General features: G+C 44.6%; 1 protein-coding gene across 1 annotated transcript in view; it reads right to left on the bottom strand.

Annotated features, from left to right (window-relative positions):
* Positions 1–16,488, bottom strand: part of cdh22 (cadherin 22) — a 141,580-nt gene that overhangs the window by 108,210 nt on the left and 16,882 nt on the right. Inside the window, exon 2 of the mRNA XM_077013855.1 lies at positions 705–768. The gene's annotated coding sequence lies outside the window, so the exon portion shown is untranslated. The remainder of the gene's footprint in view (positions 1–704; positions 769–16,488) is intronic.

Genomic DNA, 16,488 nt, shown 5'->3' with positions numbered 1-16,488 from the left:
TGCTTGACAATAATTTGCATGTTCAATTACAGTTTGTGGTTAAATATTTTATTATGCCATTAATAGTGTGTGTTTGCTGCTGCTGTAACTGACTGACAGGCTGAATTGCAGCTTGTCTAATGACCAAACACTTTTATCTTTTACTCACACTTTGTAGAATTAACATAACTAGGTGTTTTTTTTCCTTGACAGAAAACACACATAATGGCAATCAAACAACCGGCAGCTTAAGTGATTTTAGCTTGAATGTTTTTTTGACACAGCCACACGTTAACTTCTGCCTAACTATGCCACCTATGAGGATAATAATAATGAGAGTCAATATTGATTTATTTAAGGCGGTTCTTTAGTGATTATCCATTTAGTACAGCCCATTGGACTGCAGGCGCGGGTCCTTGAACTGGGTCGCAGTCAGGGGTGATCGTCACATGCTACAGGTGTACAGAACTACCCCTCACATCAGTACCTGATTGCCTTCATTCTGTTCCCTTATTTGGGGAAGGCGGAGAGCTTGTTAGTGAAATCATGTGGGTTTGTGAAGGGCTTAAACAAATGTTTGCATACACTGTAGTCTTTAACAGACGGATGTAGACCAGCTGCCTAAAGGCTGTTTGTGTCAAATTGGGAAGATCTCTGCACAACGGTCTGGCAGCACAGTAAAGTGGTACAATAGAGCCCTGCATGAGAAATCCCCTCCCACTTACCATTATAGCTTAGCGGGAATGCACTCTTCAGGTTTCTTCAGTGTGTCTCTCATCCCCAAACACCCTGCCACACACACACACACACACACACACAAACAAAGTCAACTTAATTGTTTTCAGTAAGTAAAAGCCAAATTAATTTTCACAGTCTTGAAAGTGGAGGTAATTTACTAATGGACCAATGAATAACAAGGGTAGCCTTTCTCCCAGACGTGGAAATACAGTAACAGGACATGGGGGGGGGGGCATTACGTTGCGCGCCCATCACATTCAATAACCCACAAAACCATTTAATTACCAAATTACCATCTCCACGCGCGCGGAACGTGCCTCCGTCCCCTCCTACAGCTTCATGTCTACCTACACCCTTAAGATTACTCATTAACTACAGTCAAGTCACACAAAGTTTGGCCTGACAGAGCACACACAGCTCCACTCCAATCTGTCCCCTAGTGTGGAATGCATAACCGCTTGCACTGTAGTTAAGCCAGCAGAGGAAAGTTATTAACTACCACAAACATGACATGAATTTTCTCTCTCTCTCTATCTCTCTCTCTCTCTCTCTGTCTCTCTCTCTTCCTCTTTCGCGCACACACAGACACGCACGCACACACGCGAACACACACAAAGCACCCTCGCCCCCGTGTTCAAGCTAAACGCTAATGGGCGCGTGCGTTAGGTTTAAAAGCAAGGCCAGCTCCAGCTAGCGGGGATGCTTCCCTCCGCGTCACCATGGAGACCGAGATGGCAGGGACCTTTACGGAGGCAGCGAGAGTGATGGAGATCACGCAGGCCTGGATAACTAATCTAGCCTTTACCCACGTCTGTGCTCATCATTTCTCCACTTTCTTGTCTGTTTTTGTTGTTGTTATTGTTTTCATATAATTAATTACATCATAATATATCCAATACAGATTTTGCAATATGAAACTAATATTACTGTAGTATTACTGTAATATTGTTTAACATACAAAAAGATTCTGCTCTAAAGACTATTCGAAAAACTCTAAAGTGGTCTCCTCCATAATACCTTGGAATTCATTGCCAGATTTTGTCCAGCAGACGCACAGATGAAGGTCTTTTGGTGCTGAGTTCATCCCAGCAATCTGTAGGCTACATTCCAACAAGGTACCTGATAAGAATCGAGAGACTCCAAAGTGAATGAAACGACTACAATATGGATTTTATTCAAATACAGTACACTGGAGTATACAGGTACGCAGCCCAAATAAAAGCTACTTAAAGATACTTGCTGTGTGTTTCAGTAGCTCATCCCTGCATTGACAAATGCCTCAAACATACGACTATTTTAATTAAAAGTCCTCGGTGAGCATTCCCCTGATGAGGCACGACAGAGTTTTTCAAAATGCTGCGCATTAGAGGTTTGATATCAGGTTTGCTTTTCATTAATTATTCATGCGCATATGAAAAAGGCTTTGATGAAACAAGCAGGAGAAAGCCTCGGCAGGCTTCTATGGATCGGAGCTGAAGATCAGATCAACGGGAAAGATCTGGCTTCCAGAGATCCGGAGATACAGCTCACAGATTTAGGAGTCTTCCGGGCTTTGCGTTTTTACGCAGTTTTGATAGGTTTCTGCCAAACCCAGCGCTTTCGGTTCTGATCAGCGTCAATGCTGTGTTCAGTGGGTGTGCGCGGTTTTGCTGCATACACGGTAAAACTTACGGTAAATCTAAGACGTTCCGCTTATAAGAAGCAGAAGGAGTTGAATTCTGGTGTTATACATCATGTTGAATGAAGACACAAACGCCTTAACTAAAGCATATGGCTCTGTCAATGTCACTCACTGCTAACAGTAGAATGAATGCCTGGCCCACAGTCCACAGCTGGATGGTTCTTGTACTGGAACTCTGGGTAAAGTCCTACTGGGGCTGGATGCGTGAACACCGTAGGCTACTTAAAAATCATTAGAAAACTGTTGGAAATGGAGAGTGAGAATATTGTGGTTAATATTGGAGTTGTGATGCTAATGTTATTGTACATGAGGAGACTTAAAAGTCTTCAAAAGTTCACCCTAACTCTTCTACCTTTCAGGACACCATGTTACATTTCACAATTAGCACACTGTGGTCCTCATAATCCACCATTTTATATGACAGACAGGCAGACATAATTATTATGATTATGTCTCTATATAAACGTCATGATGTCACACACAAACTTCACTAAGCTTTAGTGGCCCGTTTCTGAAGCGGTGGATCTTTTAAGGACACTGTGCCCAGTGCTGAAAAGAATCCAAAGGAGGTAAATCTGACAGGCATCCATGTGAAAATGAGGCGGTATGTAGTTAAAGCCAATCTCTGGCTGACACCCATGCACTACAAAGTGCAGATGAGGAGGTATCTCATCTCTTAATCGGAGCATTAACAGAAGGACTGGTGGGTAGGATTGTCTGCAAACAGATGATAGCGCCCAGAACACCCATCCTACTCTGTGTGTGTGTGTGTGTGTGTGTGTGTGTGTGTTAGCAGGCCAGTGTGTGTGTGTGTGTGTGTGTGTGTGTGTGTGTGTGTGTGTGTGTTAGCAGGCCAGTGTGGAGTGGCAGAGATGCACTTTAAAAACAGATCCTGAGGTGCTTCTTAAAAAAACAGCTGCAGAGAAGGATAAACGTACTCAACCTAAACACCACCCATTCCCCTGACCTGGGGCTCTGTGAGTCCCTCTCTCCCTTTCTCACTCTCTCTCTCTCTCTCTTTCTCTCTCTCTCTCTCTCTCTCTCTCTCTCTCTCTCTCTCTCTCTCTCTCTCTCTCTCTCTCTCTCTCTCTCTCTATCCCTATTTCTGACCCTGTCAGTTCCTGCATTCTCTTTCTACCTCAGAGATTTCTTTCCTTGTCAGACGTTTCTTCCTTCTCTCACCTATATATCATCATCAATTGGGCTCTTCTCTTCCTTAATATTTCCACCGCTTTTGTTCTGTTGTTTCTTTTATCACTCTCTCTTTCAATCTATCTCAATCCCTTTTTTGCTCTCTCCCACTCTCCTTTCACTTTCTCTCTCTCTCTCTCTCTCTCTCTCTCTCTCTCTCTCTCTCTCTCTCTCTCTCTCTCTCTCCCCTCCTCTCTCCCTCCCCTGAAGGCTTCTGTCTCCTGAATAGCTGACTAGTAGAAGAGTCGCTCATGGCAACAGGCACCAGAATGTGTTTATCCTGGTGAACACATTACAGTATCTACCACTCTGCCTTCTTTAGACTTCCAGCTATTCGGCTTGCTGACAGCTGTGTGCATTCAAATCAAACAGCCTCACCTTGTACCTCCCATAACTCACCGTGCAAAGTAAATACGTGTAAATCAACACAAACTGGAATCGCATGGCAAATTCTCCAATACATCGCCGGTTTGTTTTATTTTGGAGCTAATATCAAAAGCACAAGAATACAAAAGAATAAAGATCCTCAAAACCTAGTATGTAATCTCTAAGCACCTTAAGCACCCTAAGCAGCTAGTATCATAAAGTCCCAATTTCAATCAGTTCTGGCAAAATGTTCCGTTTTACTCTTTCCGCCCACTTAATGACAGATATTGACACTGATATCCACTGAGCATTTCAAACTAGATTTGCATGACTTTCTCCAGTGACTCCTCTGTTCCGGCACAATCTCTGTGCTCAGTCCTATTTTAAAACCTCAGGCCTTGACATTCGAGCGTTCAGGGGCACTGAAGGCTGTGAGATTTCTGTTTGTTGTATTTCTTTACCACCGCTGCCTTTGTGCAGTACACCAACAGCATCTACTCAAAGGTAAAACACTTAATGAGCTTTATTTTTAGAGAATAAGACTCGTTATACGTTTATGTTTGTCAGAAATGGCCTTAAGGAAAGCAATTAGGAAACTACACCAGAAGACGAGACATTGAGAAAACCGAGAACCTTTAACAAAGGCTCTTTGCTACCCGTACAAAAAATCTCCAGTGCATTCTGAAAAACAGCTTTGAAATGTACCGTATATCAATCAACTTTTATTCCCTTGCAAAACTTCTGCTTCAATAACCTTTTGCAGTGTCACTCTGGGCAAAGCGCAAGACGACAGAAAACAATCTAGAGAAACTTCATTAATAATGTTAATACACATCCACCACGCAAAGTCCAAGAATACGAGGGTCCACTTCCAGACCACGAGACCAGTCACTGTGAACATCACCTCAATCGGCCGCAGAAGCGCCAAGCCTAGAAACTTCCCCCCAGTTCAAACACGGCTGTGATTTTTTTTTTAGAAAGCTCTTTCTCACACGTAGGCTGGTGGGAGGCGTGAGGATGAGAAAGCATTATTTACCAGGAGAAAGGCATGAGATCGCGGCGAAAAGGGTAACAAAATCCCTGCTGTGCTCCTCGACGGTATCCGCGGGCGCCTCTAGCGCCGGGCCACGGAGTGACGGCAGGAGACCGAGGGAGAGACGTGCGTGGCTACTCGACATGGCCAGAAACAGAAAGAGGATTCCAGAGAGCGTGCCATGGGAAACAAGAGGGGGAGGAGAGCTACTTTGCCCACTCCGCATCTTATTTTATATATTACATTACATCCAATTTGCAGAAGGAGATTGGGGCGCAAAGAGCACCTCCCGGGAGCGAGAGAGGGGGCTGGAATTGGCGTTAGGAGCCGGGCTACTAGTCTTATCGTGCTGCCCATTTCCATCGTGGGCCGGGCAGTACCAGAGGGTGTCTTGGGGTCCGCCTGCGTGAGCACAACATGCGCGGGCTTGTGTGGAATGAGACACGCAGCTCTGACGGCTCGTGTACTCTGACCCAGCACATCTGTGGAGCTCTGAGATGTCGCACATACTTCTCAAAGACGTGGCACCGCGGAGACGAGCAGTACGTGACAGAATGGCGTCGTGAATCACACAGCGCTCGGCTGTGGACGCGAAGACGCTAAGATGCTAAGACGCTAAGATGCTAAGATGCAGTACTTTTCAGTTCACGCTCATCTGTGTAGGTCTTCGTGGTATATCATGAATCGAATTCGCTCTTCACTTGTTTGTATCGAACAGGTACTGACCACCACTCTAATAACATATAACATCCCTGTCATGAACATTTAAAAGACAGAGCAGAGATATGCATTTCTGTTCCACTCATGGCCTGTTATTCCCATCTCACTCATTTGAGTGCAAAATAAGGATTTCCATTGTGTCAATAATCCATGAGCTTTTGAGCTACTTGAAAATCAGCATGTCACATGAAGTGTAGCATGTAGGACAGCTAAGTGCTACACACCACAGAGAAACCTGCATTTACTGTGAACATCAGTTTCAAAGTTCCATCAGTCACTGCTTAAATCTATCACCATGGCAGGCATCCAGTTATTTAATTCTCTAAAGTACAACATACTGACTTATACTGTACAGCTTGCTAATTAGCTTTACTCCAGAGGTGTGGAAACTTGTTTCAAGAAAAGTAGAAGAAGAATTTAGATACCTCTACCATCTTTCCTTAAAATCCATCCATCCATCCATCCATCCATCCATCCATCCATCCATTAACATTCATTTATATGGGTCGGTATCATAGGGGCAATAGCCTAAACAAGGTGGCCCATGCTCTCATCTCCCCAGCCACATCTTAAAGCTGTTCTGGAGGGATACAGATCCATTCTCAGGATAGCGGAGAGATATAATCTCTGCGGCGTGTCCTAGGTCTTCCCCGGGGTTCTCCTCACCCTATCCCTAAGGGAGATCCCGGACACCCTGCAGAGGAAACTCATTTCAGCCACTTGTGTACGCGATCTCATTCTTTCAGTCACCACCCAAAGCTGGGCATTTCCTTAGAAATGGTGATGAAATCTGAATGCACAAAGAAAACACGTGGAGTAATTATCAAAGCATATATGCACCCCAGATTATAGTCCTTCCAGTGCAAACAAACTATCTCTCTCTCTCTCTCTCTCTCTCTCTCTCTCTCTCTCTCTCTCTCTGTCTCTCTCTCTCTCACACACACACACACACACACACACGCAAACATTTCACATAAATAAAATTATTTTCAATGCCACAGTTTACATTCTTTACCTTTTGTGAATGAGTTACAAATGATTTACTAAACAAAACCAAGACCTTACAGAAATATGTTACAGTTAAGGTGCTTTAGACACTATAGATGTAGATGGGTTATGGTCGCCAGGCAAACCTAAGCGAACATAACTCACTGGATCTATGTTCAGCACCATACGCCTGCCTACATCTTCCACATAACAGAATTTTCCGAATACCAATTTTCCTGCCTTTACGATAACCATTTGTGAAGTCATGAGACCTTGGGTGGTAAAGAAAAGTCTGCAAAGAGCACTCAAATATTTTTGTGCAGATTCTTCTAACAATACCAAAGAGTTTCCATACAACCAGACATTCTGAAGAAGACAAACATGCTTTTTTTCCTCTCTCCTCTTTATTTATTTATTAGTTTTATTTATTTATTTATTTTCTGAAGGCACTGTTTGGCTCAAAATGACATGATTCCGGCCATGTGTAAGGCAGCATGTTAGCATTTGAATTATTTAAGTGACTGGCAGTTGACGTGGGCGGAATAATTGAGATCATTCACAGCTGGTTACACGGCTAAGGCCCAAGCATGCTTTATTTTGTCACGGCAAGTCGGGAGTGAGTAATCTGATTGCTAAAGTCAAACATCTGTGGTAATCAATCCGACGCAGCCAAACACACGTCTGAGCCGTGTTCAGACCGCGCGGACGTGAGCGTCTGCTGCGTGTAGTCCCAGGATAAGCTCTTTCTCACGAGAGCGGGGTTCTGAGGCGTCATGTGTGAGTGCCTGTCTCGCGCTGTCGCCGAACAACAATCCGCTATTTCTCTTCTCGTTCTTCATCTGTTTTCGGAGAGAGAGGCGGACTAACGCACTCGCTCCGTTAGCGTCAGAGTGACTTTCAACGTCGCCTCACCCGCCTTCTGGGATCGAGGTGGGGGTGGGGGGTGTAAAAGCATTGCACTCACATCTGCATAATTGTGTTGTTTATTCCATCCAAGCTGGACATTTGTGACTTCTGCTTTTATTTCTCGGGCCACAGAATGAGTGGCCCGAGATGATGGCATCAGAGAGCACGTGCAAACAGTGCTCAGTTGGACAAATGCATCTAAAAAAGTTAAATTGTTAAACTGTTTTTTTCTTTCTTTCTTGCGTGTGGGTAAGAGGCAAAGTGCACCCCCCCACCCACCCACTCCAGCTCAACCTCCCCGCATCATACACACACACACACACACACACTCACACACACAAAGTGAAAGAGAACCTCCTTATGATCCTCATGAATCCCCAAGGTTCGTCCACCGACCAGATCCCTGGTTTGCTGGCACCCAGCTCTCTTGAGCCTTATCCATCCCAGTCTGTGTCTGTGTGTATCCAGGCACTTGAGGATATCTGGCTAAGTCTCTGACCTCATCTGGAAGGAAAAAAAAAAACCTGCTCAGGAGACAATCTCCTACGTGTTCAGCTAAGCAGGCTCTCTGACTGTGTGGGCACCACAGGGTCCTAGGAACACGGAGAACACGGAGAACACGAAGAAGTCCTCAAGAGCGCTGCAGCAAAAGTTCGGCATTTTCTGCCTACTTATATGTCCGATCACGCACATCAGACTTAATTCTGTGGTCTGAGCTCCCGCAGACAGACATGCTGTCACCACATTACCACTCCCTCGGTCACAAAAATAGCTCCTTTACATCCAACCTTAAAAGCCATTGATCCTAAAGGACCTAAAGGACATTTTTACATAAATGTTTTGGAGTTTCCGTGCAGCCCGGGTTGTGTTTTGAACCAAATGTTTCATTACAGTGAGAAGCAATAGCCACGCTGCTTACAAATGAGTACTAATGAGCAAATGGATTGACAGACAGAAGCAGTGCTGATCAGGCACTGTGCTCTATTAAGCAGATATTTGATCTGTGACTCCATGGCAAGACCAACTCTGCTGTCAAAATGGGAGTCGTCTAAGGTGAAACCTGCCATCGTCGCACTACAGCAGTTTGGCAGAACATTCTTTGTTCATCCATGAGAAGATACAGCACCCATTCCGCTCCATTCTGAGTACGACAAAAGCCCAATTCACGAAAGCTTCCCCACTAACGAGGTCACTTACTGCAAATTCAATTCAACGAAAACAATTAACATGACAACAAAGATGTTGCTTAGAATTCAAAAAAGAAACACAGCTGACTGCCTACAGTATGTACAGTAGCATACCGTTTAATTCTGTCAAGGTGACATGCAACAGAATCTGCAAAAGAGGAGATTAAAGAAGGGATTATGATGTGAGGCAGAAATCCCTTATACTAAATATATGACTATATGAATAGCACTTTGTGCGACTGAGAATATACTGTAACCAAATCAATGCTGAAAATGAAGACTCTAGATAGATGAAGCACTGTAGCACTGCCTAAAAGTTTGTTGGATTTACGGTACCCGAGCCCGGAGGGTCGAGACCAGCCACTCATTGTAATGCACCCTTATTGATGCTATTGATTTCCCATTTGTGAAGGCACAGCTAGCCGTTATGCTAGAACACAATGACTGCCCACAAAGAAGAGTGAAACCTCCCTAGGCTGGAGAGGCCTGCCTCGCGCGTGACGCAGAAAGCTTTGATTTCTTGCCTGGGAATGATAATGTAATCGTTTGAAGCATGGCTTTGCTGTGTCACTGCCATCTCCGGTGGCGGTGTTCGGGGATAACGTAGCACCGGGGCTTAAAGAAAAGAGTTTGCCCGGTGTAAGGGTCTAACCTCTTCTCTGTCTCGGGTGCACAGGTGTGGTTAAGAAGGCTCTCCACAGCTCCATCACCCTCAGTGAGCCTAGGTATGAGAGAGAGAGAGCGGTACACTGAGAGGACTTGGCGTCTGCCAGCTTTCTCCCGTTAGGACAACACCCCAGTCCCATTAACTTCATGAGCAGGTGGATTTGGACACTATTTTTTTTTGTTTCAAACGTGTATAAAAATGGAGTCCAAAACATGGAGGTAGGGCGGGGGGCTGGTTGCTGAGAGAGAAAGAGAAACCGGCTTTCTTCATCATCAAAGACCCACTGTGAGATGTCCTCCGCTCTGTTTTCTGAGACAACTATCGTTTGTTTGGTGTGCATTAGCTACAGAAAATGACAGCAAAGGCAGAGAAAAGGGGAGAGTGAGACACAAAGGGGGGGAAAGAGAGAGAGAGAGAGAAAAAGAGAAAGCAGAGAGAACGGAGGGATAACAGTGGTATCTATCAGCCTGAGAGAGATAGAGAGATATTGATCTGACTATACCTTGAGGACTTGCACAACAGAACCCAAAAAAGATGGACAGCCCCAATAAAGATCTCCAACCCCGGTCACCTCCTTCTAATACTCCTCCACCTTTCTCCTCGCTGTTGTTTTTCCCTGTCTTGTGTAGAGTGATGCAGTTCCCCGGTCTTCACCTTGCCCCTTTCCCTCCACTGACTTCATCTCTACGGTGAACGCCAGGGACAGCGCGGGGCTCAGGGACGAGGGCACCGAAAGGCTTTTCAAAACCCATTCATCTCAACGACACCGTTCTGTAATTTCCGGGAGAGAAAAACGAATGCGTCACGCACACAGAACCTAAAGTGCGTTCTGTCTTTCCTTTTACATGCTTGTTCGAGACAAAGGGATTGAAACGTGGGTAAAATGAATATGGAAATGAGACATGGCTTGAACTCGGCATTGACCCGCCAAAGTCCAGAACCCAGGAGTGTCAACAAGCTCCAATAATAGCACAAAAAGCAGCTTAATACAAGTTCCTGCCAAATGTAATGATTTGATTCAGAAAATCATTTAGTCTCTTCTCTTCACAGCAAATGAACATTGACACTCTTCACTAAGGTTCTCCTAACTGATGTGTGCGGCCACAACATCGACTCCGGCCTTCAGCCGTGTGAAGTACACACTCCGCCCCCGCAGACCCGCCCACTTGCTTCACACACAAAGCCCGTTCGGTCCACAGCGCCCCGGTCATCTGAGACCAGCCCGACTGGAATCCGCAAACGCACGGAGCTGGATATCGGATACTATTTGATCTCGATCAAAACATCGGATCTTACCGCAGGCGGCGTTGGGGGATTCGGCGCTTTGCTGACGTCCAAGGCCCCCGCCGTGAGGATGCTGCTCGCTTCCCTTTCATCACATTAACCAGGTGACACGGAACACCGAGTGGGACATCCAGTATGTGTCATCCCCCCCGAACCCCCCCCCCCCCCCCCCCCCAAACCCCCTTTCACCCACCGCTCCAGCTTATGACCGCTCTCATTTGTAAAGCAAGAGGTACATGAACAGATTTTACCCTTTACAAAAAGCAATCCGTCAGGTCACTACAGCAAAACGTCGCTGAGCGTAAAGTCACGCAGGACACGATGGCATTTTCACCACACTTCTGTTTGGGCCTCTCACCACTGTGTAACGGTTTAATATGAAGAGAGAAATTAATAAAGGCTATCTCAAGTGATTGTTAAAAGGTGTTCTGGAGAGAGACTGCAGACACTTTCACCTTTTTAGAATCTGTACACAGGTGTAGTGATTAAGTAATGCTAAACTTACCACTCTCTGTCCTCTCACTGGGCTTTAACACAGCCCACATGATGAGAGTAACCCATTAAATCTAACCTGCCCTTTTCAAGAAAGGGAAAAAACTTTGTGTGTTTTATTTACATGTTAACATGTTTTGAATAACAGTATGAGAATATTACATTAGAACAAAGCTGTGCTTCGGATGTGCATGTTAAAATGACAGAAAACATGGTTAATGACCTTGTTTTAAAGACATGTGACTATACTATCAGTTTCCTATTTTTAAAAAGGAGATGTACCGAGGTTTCAAAAGTGTGAATTATTGCCCGTATAATGTGTCCTGACTGAAGTGTTGGAGTAGGAGAAAGTTTCTTTGGCTCTGAAGCTATCAGTGATGTGCTACAAACAATTATGAACGAAGGGAAAGATTTTAATAAGCTTCCAGGTTGAAAAACAGAAGAGCCTTCGATGTCTTCCTTCCTTTTTGATGAGTTCAGTCTGGTGTCATTGTGCACACTGCACTGAAGTGGAGACTGAGCACTGAAGCAGCATTCATTAAAGCACTCTTCTCTGCTGCGATGATAACTGCTCCCATGGGAATGTGTTTCCCCATGAGAAGTGACCTGTTTTGGGTGTCAGACCTCCATCTGCTTTGAGTTCACACACACACACACACACACACAAACGCACCTGTTAGATCACACAGACGCACCAAACTAGTACATCCATAAAAAAGTTTTCAACCGCTATTATCTGCTCCCCTTTCCGTCTGACTGAACCAGTCCCTGAAGGAACAAAAGCTTCAGAGCATACTGACATATGCATTCAAAATATTCACACACACACACAAGTTTTACTTATGGCCTACCTCTGAATCCATATTACATAGGCAAACAGAACACGTGCTCACCTACACACACTTCCCCGACCCCACACAAAACACACACTCCTTAAATGCTTTGGAGGAATCGCCTAGTTATACACTCCTGACAGCCCTGTAACAACAGCAATTGATCTTGCCCTCTCCATAGACCACCCCCTCCCTCTCTCTCTCTCTCTCTCTCTCTCATTCCCTCTATCTTACTCCCACTCTCTCTTTCTCTCGCGCGCTCTCTCTCTGGCATCCTTCAACAATTAACCAAACCAAACCTGACCATGCATTCATTACTGAGCCCATACCCACAATGCCTTGGGACTGAGGGGCCCTTTCAGTCACGGCAGCCATATTTACCCGGAGCCGGGTACTCAAATATTCAATCAGGGAGGAGAAAATTGCATTGCACCTTATCTGCTCGGGCTGTGTGCTGGAGAGGAGGGTGAAAAGAGGAGTTCATATCACAGACCTTTCCCACCTTCTCCATTCATCTCCCATAATCCTCTTTTCTATTGCCTTGCCCTCCTGTAATTACACACTAGGATTGATATTTGCCATTACGTCCAAATGGGCACACACCACGACAGAGTGACCAGGAGCAAGGCCGTTTGCAAATGCAGACCACGGAGCTCCCACCGCAAGACTTCCCGATCGTATGATGACTGCTGGTTTGCTAATTGTCACACTGGCAATAAGAAGAAATGCCCTGACTCTCTTTGGAACAGAGTCCAAAATAGTTTCTTAATTACAGTTCTAACAGTCTGCTCACTGGGTTTAGAGCAACGCTGCACATTATACAGCCAGAGCAGAAAAATGTAAAAAATCGAAACAGTACTGCTGTGTATAATGATTTTATAATTATTATGACAGAACAGAACTCTGACAGGCCTCTACAGAATGTCTGTGCTTTATTAGCATTTCACGCCAGCCATCACTGAGATTAAGCATACCAGGAAAACTGAAAAACGCTTCCCTAATTTATTTCATCTGCTACTTTCATTAGCTCAATCATTCTTACCTGAGTGACTTTTAAGATGTAACACATTCAAGAATAATGGTTGGTCCAGCCTTACCGTACAGGCCCGAATCCAAGAGCATGTTGAATGGGAAACCTCCACTGGCTTTGTAATTTAGACCGGCCTTAATCAATTATCACTGACTGCATGCAATCAGAATGTGATGCATAGATATAGAAGCTGTTTGTGTCTTTGGAGTGATGGGCGGTGTCTTTGGAGTGATAGGTGGTGTCTTTGGAGTGATGGGCGGTGTCTTTGGAGTGATGGGCGGTGTCGTTGGAGTGATGAGCGGTGTCTTTGGAGTGATGGGCGGTGTCTTTGGAGTGATGGGCGGTGTCGTTGGAGTGATGGGCGGTGTCTTTGGAGTGATGGGCGGTGTCTTTGGAGTGATGGGCGGTGTCTTTGGAGTGATGGGCGGTGTCGTTGGAGTGATGAGCGGTGTCGTTGGAGTGATGGGCGGTGTCGTTGGAGTGGAGTGGGGTTGAGCAGCTCTGTTGATCTAGTGCACTGAATCATGTTATTTGATTATTGGGCTTTTTGTCAAGCCCCTGCCGCACATTTAACTGCACCAAAAATCCCCCAAATCTGCCACGCCCCTATTCAGACCGACGCCCCTGCAAGGTCCCCACACCTGTGCTGGAGCCTATCAAAGCCCGGCTAGGGTGGGGAGCAGGACCCTAGGCTCCGCCTACCCAGACTGGTGCGCTCGTGAGGAGGAATAGAGGCTCCCACGATAGTTCTCCACGCTGAGTAGCAATTAATGTGTTTTCTTGCTCAGTGACTTGTCAAACACATTAATCTGTGGCAAGGGAGACCGGGGGAAGAAATAAGAGAGGCAGACAGTGTGAGAGAGAGAGAGAGAGAGAGAGAGAGAGAGAGACAGACAGACAGACAACGAGAGTGAGGGAGAGAGAGGGAGAATGAGAAAAAGGAAGAGAGATGAGCTGTATAAATGATTCGTCTGTCAAAACAAAACCGTATGACCAATGTAGCTTAAAAACAATTCTTCCCTGAGTGTGACGCAGTCTAGCAGCGTGGACTCTGACTGGTCAGCCTCAGGGGCCGCTAGCTTTTATCCAGGCTACGTGGCGGTAATGCAAATGCAATGCATCTTCACTATCAAAGAGAACACACACATGAAGTGGCATCGGGGCGGCCTTTCATATTATAGAAAAACAACAGAAGGAAGCCATCTGAATATTGAGCGTAGAGCGATGCGTTAAAAAGAGTCAGAGGACCAAAGGACATGGGCTTTCCAAAGTATATGACATAGGGGTCGAGGTGTGTGTTGTTCTATGGGCTATTGTCTTGATGGGGAAGGAGTTGCAGCAAAGGTCTACGTTACTGGCTGTGGGAAACCTCTACAGAGAATCTATACTGATAATGCACAGCAGTACAAAAATAGTGCATTAGTTAAAAAATACTTAAACGTTTAAAAACACAAAAATGCACCCACCTGTGTGGAAATGAAAGGTAACATGATGTAAAGCAGCTTAATTAAGCCACAAAACTCCACTCATCTCTTCCACCATTAGCCTTGTAAACACTCTGAAGTGTTTTCGTCAACATGTACACGTTTTCCCCCCATAAAACACAGAAAGCATAAATCTGCGAGAAATATGACTATTAAATATGACTACTAATAAAAATAACCCAATATATCTTTAAAAAACGCAGGCGTAAATCAACACGATTAGGAGTGCAACACTATATCTCCAGAGTCTAATGCCTATCGCCCCCTTTTTGCAAAGATTTAGAGGAGAGGAACACAACAACTTAGCCATGTCAACTTGTGTTATTACATCAATTTGTGGCATTGGCCAAAAAACAGCAAGAAGGAGAAAACCCTCACCCAAATGGTCCCAGAGCAATTTGCCAACAGAGCGATTCTCTGGAAGAGATAAGGTAGACATGAGAAAAGATGGAGTCTGTCAGGTTCAGCGGTTTGGGGTTTTGGACAGCGTGGATCCTGTGTTATCCACAGGACTTCGCATATTCAAGCAAAGTCTTTCAAGTTAATTCAATTTACCTCCAAATTGTTTTGGCACATTGCTCATGAAATGGGCAACTATGTGCTTGGATTTTACTTGCTCGCGTGTCAGAGGTGCCGTTTTTGAACAGGCGTTTTCTACCTATAGGTTGACCAGAAGAGTTCTGTCCAAGACTGGATCCAGAGTAACTCACCTTGCTTTAAGTGGTTCAAAGAAAAAAAAATAGTCTCTGTTACATTCTGGTCCCTTGCACCCCACTATGCATGATTTCAGGGTTTGAGCTCTGAGAACTGCAATTACAATATGTGTTGCAATATGCGATGTGGGTTAAAGCAGCAGTCTCCTGTGGTTCTGAGACGAATCCCCAGTGGGTCTGTTTCCCTTGCACAGAAACAAGTCATCATTAAAGAACAAGGACGAACATTAACTCAAACCCAGACCCAGACGAGCTCTGAAAGATACATCACTCATCAGATAAATGACAGAAAAACAACAACTTGTCTCTGAAGAGGAAGGAGAAGAGAGGGAAAGAGTGAAAGAGAGAGAAAGAGAGACCAAGAGAGCGTGAGAGAAAGAAATATTTCAGAAATATTTCTCCAATGTATTTCAGAAGTATTTCTGATGTCTGGTTTTACCTACTGCAGCAGACGGACCATGGTTCCATTTTCAATATGCTTGGTAAGGACGTGCGTTAAAGAGCTGGTAGCTGGCTTGTCAAAAAATAAATAAATAAGTCACACACACGCACACAAACGCACAAACAGACATACACGACACACCATGTCCAAATAATCAAGCTCACTCAAGCTCCCATTACGGCCATAAGCAGCATAATGACTGTGCCTGGGTGCAAGTCACAGCTGAAGATCGATATGGGAGATATGATGAAGAATTTTTTTCCAGTTCACTGACACAGAACATAGAATTAATGCAGGAGGTGACGGTCCCTGGTATGATCTATCTTCTGTTGAGACCCCACCGCTGAAGGACGTTAATAATGCAATTGCAGTGAAATATATACTGCTTGTTTTCTTAATGTCTTAAATCTTTTTTTAACCCATTTAATAAAGATTATTTTATGCAGCACACCAGGTCTAATAGGAGAATGTGTGGATACATTAGTAAACCATCTACATAACTTGTGTGTGTATATATATATATATATATATATATATATATATATATATATATATATATATATATATATATATATATATATATAAACTGTATATACGTACACGTGTGTGTGTGTGTGTGTGTGTGTGTGTGTGTGTGTGTGTGTGTGTGTGTGTGTGTGTGTTGAGGTGGAATAAAAGGGAAATATGACTCCCCAGATGCACCACCTACTGCAGTCAGAATGTAACAGGAACCCAGGAATAACAGAACGTACATT

The sequence above is a fragment of the Brachyhypopomus gauderio genome, chromosome 8, assembly GCF_052324685.1.
Source record: "Brachyhypopomus gauderio isolate BG-103 chromosome 8, BGAUD_0.2, whole genome shotgun sequence".
Taxonomy (NCBI): domain Eukaryota; kingdom Metazoa; phylum Chordata; class Actinopteri; order Gymnotiformes; family Hypopomidae; genus Brachyhypopomus; species Brachyhypopomus gauderio.
This window is presented reverse-complemented; position numbering and strand designations above follow the sequence as displayed.